We start from the raw sequence: 3807 nt of genomic DNA on the forward strand, positions 1-3807 counted from the left end.
AGAGTTATTTGCCTTTTCCTTTGTAATTCAGCAAGTGTCCCTCCTACCTATATATAGGACACGAAAATTGAATAAAAAAACAAGTTGAATTTTGTTAAAAAAAGTGAGTAATTGCTCTTTAGGTTCTGGATTGGACCTTGTATTGATCATATCAAGAATCCTTTCTTGTGGTGATTATCATTTCCATAGACTTATCATTTTCTAGGATTAGAAAGTGTGGCGTCCCTAAACTCTCCATTCCATTTCTTGTTTGAATCCACAAATCTGCCTAAACACCAATTGAAACCCAAAATTCACGTTTTCAATTCAAACACTTGTCAAAATTAACCCCAATTACATAATTTTCGTATTCCTTTTGCACATCTTTTCATTCACAATATTTTCAGTCTATTTCTTGTGTTTCTTTGTCTATATTTAATCTTTCAGCAAGCAACTTTTATCAATTTATAGCTAAAAGTCAAATATGAACAATGTTCACAAAATAGTGTTCATCAAGTACAATACTCAACGGCCGTTTCTATCTTAAGCTTCATCCAAATCAAAACTCTCTCATTTGCTTTTCACACTTACCATTTTAGGTACTACCCTCTTCTCACATTGGCCATATAGCATTACAATTTTTGCATCAGTATACAACCCTATTTCCCTAACACTCTATAAATAGGTACACAGTACACATAACACAACAACACATTTGAAGAGAAAAAATTTCCTTCTTGATAACAGAGTGAGTGAGTATTTTTTTTTCTTCTCATGTCTTTCTATTCTTCCCTTTAACTGAAATTAATGTATTTTGTGTCATATGTCACATGATGTGTGATTTAGAAAGCTGTAGGTTTTGGGATTTTCTAACATTGTATTGTTATTACTTGTATATTGTTGCACTAATACTAACAAATTTTTATTGTTTTTATGGTTAACAAGGAAGAAAGACAAGAAGGAACTCAAAACATGGCTCGGTTGATGAGTGTTACGGATGCTTTTATCATGACAACACTAATTTGTTCGTTACTATTACTACCGCTGGGAAATCCAACTTTGATGTATGGTAAGGTGCTGAATTCAAAAGCTATAGAACTTAACTTTTGGGAAGTGCTTTTAGTGGCTTTACCCATAGTTTGTTGGACGTACCTGTTCACCATTGGTGCATTTTTCTCCCTATGGATAGTATGGTTGGAGACGACCGATGTTAGGCGTTCTTTCATGACTATTTTATGTTCTGCTTACATATTTGGATCATTGGCACTTATTGTTCCAGCTATGAAAGCCCAAGTTTCAATCGGTCAATTTCAAGTGAGTGTAGCATTGCTTATCGCAATCTTGGTTTCTGTTGAGCCGGTTTGCATCTACGCATTCATCTGGCGATTACTGTTGAAAAAGGCCAGGATTTTCCGTTGATGGTTGCTTATTTCTCTTGAACCTTTATTGTTATTTTCTGTCATTTTTAGTTATCTTAGGTGTGGTGTTGCTGCTGCTTAGATTTTGTTGTTCCATTTGTTGTTCTTTGGTAGTAGTATTTTCTGTTTCGAGTTTGTTGGCTGGTGTGCCCTCCTTTCGTTCCTTTATTATATCTTGTGGATTTCTTGTAATGGATTAGAGTGGTTTTACTCATGATTTATATATCTTTTTGCCATTAAAAAATGTTCAAAAAGTGCATTTTAAGGACTTATTAAATTTATAAATCTAATAATGCATGGTGATAGACATTAAAAACAGAACAAATAGAATTTGCAAAAGAGGTGACACAGAGAATATAGTGATTGATTCCCCAAAAATTATATTTGGTTTTTCTGAAATTTATTTACAAGGCACTTAAAATTTAGATCATCTGATCCCGAATTTAACCATCATCTACGAACTGAAGCGTGAATGCATTTTGTTGATGACCGCAACAAATCCCAATAATATATAAACTCTATCGGTTATGGTATCACTATTTTAATTAATATGAATTCTTTAAAAGAGCCTTATACTTCTGTTCTGTTTCTACGCATTCTCTGTGTCGCTTCTAGCTGATTTTTGGGTGGAGGACCATGACAGTTGTTATTCGGTTAAATCCGGTTATAATCTCATAATGAAGGAAGCAATGCATAGTGATAGATTCCATGTAGATGGTCACTGGAATGAAATGTGGAGAGTCGTGGCGCACCACCAAGAGCGAGACACCTGCTTTTGAGGGTGTTCAGGGGCTGCATTCTGACTAGGCAGAAATTGATACAGAAACATGTGCAATGTTCTTCTAGGTACTCGTTGTGTGATTCGTGTGTCGAGGATGAGATGCAGGTTCATTGAGTGTGAGAAGATAGTGTTGGATCGTGCGTGGCAGGCCTGAATCGTTGTGCAAACACTGCTTCCTCAGTTTTAGTCAATGGGTGAGTTGCTGATGGAGGGATTGGCATGAGGTGTATAACTATAGATTGAAACATGCCAGAACTGCTCCTAACGGCCTAGTCTAGTTTGGCTTAAGTGTAACAATTGTCGATTTTCATCTAGGATCGGGTGTTACGTCATTAGGATGCTTTGTCTAGGATCCTTTGATTGAATCGTGAACACACGGTTCCATTCCCTTACAACTTTGTTTTCCCTTTTAATTACAATATGAACTTAAGAAGTCCAAACTGAAAATAATAAAATTATGACAACATTAGTTTAGTATGCATAAACAAAGACCAGACCCAATTAATTGACCTAAACAAGTAAGACCATTCCCCCTCTCTCTTTCCCTTGCTTTATCTTCCTTGCCTTCTAAAAATCACATCTCCTTTCCCTTATGCTTTATCAATTATGTAGTTTCTCATTGTTTTGAGTTATTTTGTTTATGGTTTGCTCTAAGTAGTGTTGTTTACTAATCGTTAAGCACCAAATCATGTTTCTTTGTTTGTTTTGTAAAAGTACCAATTCATGTTGTTAAAAAGAGCTATTACTCAATTTTCCGACATCTTATCTTATAATTACTTGTTTTCTACTCGTGTGATGTACAATTGAACTTATCTCTGGTTGATTGATATAAATCATGTTATGATAATCAAGCATATCAATGAAGCATTCATTTTTGTTATTTTTAGACAAAAACTATGTATGAATGAAAGCCAAATGAAATAATAAAGCATAACAACACTCATATGCATTTCTCTCAAAAAAAAAATAACACTCATATGCATTAAGCTTAGTGAGATACACAAAAGGATATCTTTCCTTCATTTTGCGTAAAGAAGTATAATAGTTGCTCACTTGATTGATTTAAGAGAGTAAAGAAGTTAGTTAAAAGTAAAGAAGTATCCTCTTTCCTCCATTATTTTAATTCATTGGAGGATCAATTCTAAGTCACTAAACTACCGGAAAATTTACCGTACCGTAAGAGTTATACGTCACTCCTATATTTTGTATGAACTTCCCATTTTACCCACATATATAAAGTATAAAACCTTTCATATTTTTTTTCTTAAGAATTTTACAAAGCATTATGATACACAAGAGAACTAGAGAGAGGGTGTGGTTATCATGCATAAGCCAAAACTTATGCACCATGCATAAGTCCAGCCCATTAACACCTAGCCCAACAAAATTGCTTTCTACACCTCAGAAAAAACCAAATTTGCTTTCTTCATCCTCACATTCAACTCTTTATCCATTCTCCCAAAACACACAGAACTCAACTGAACTCACCGTACCGTACTTATCCACCTCCAGGAAGTAAACAGAAGTGTGAGAATGAGCAATTTGGTTTCAATGCAACGAACATTGAGCTCGAAGGAAACTATTCAAGTCCACAAAACTATTCCAAAGTTACTATCCTTGAAATAGACA

The 3807-nt window shown here is 34.6% G+C and overlaps 1 long non-coding RNA gene across 2 annotated transcripts; it reads left to right on the forward strand.

Moving 5' to 3' along the window:
* The first annotated feature begins 500 nt into the window (after positions 1–500).
* On the forward strand, positions 501–2676 carry LOC146908976 (uncharacterized). 2 transcript variants are annotated; one of them, XR_015020058.1, is made up of 2 exons: positions 501–731; positions 925–2676. It is a non-coding gene; the product is annotated as an uncharacterized LOC146908976 (long non-coding RNA). The 2 variants fall into 2 exon arrangements; XR_015020057.1 differs by having other exon boundaries at positions 501–727.
* The last annotated feature ends 1131 nt before the right edge of the window (positions 2677–3807 follow it).

This window comes from Medicago sativa, chromosome 7 (assembly GCF_051527215.1).
Source record: "Medicago sativa cultivar Bolivia chromosome 7, Bolivia_mono, whole genome shotgun sequence".
NCBI classification, from domain to species: domain Eukaryota; kingdom Viridiplantae; phylum Streptophyta; class Magnoliopsida; order Fabales; family Fabaceae; genus Medicago; species Medicago sativa.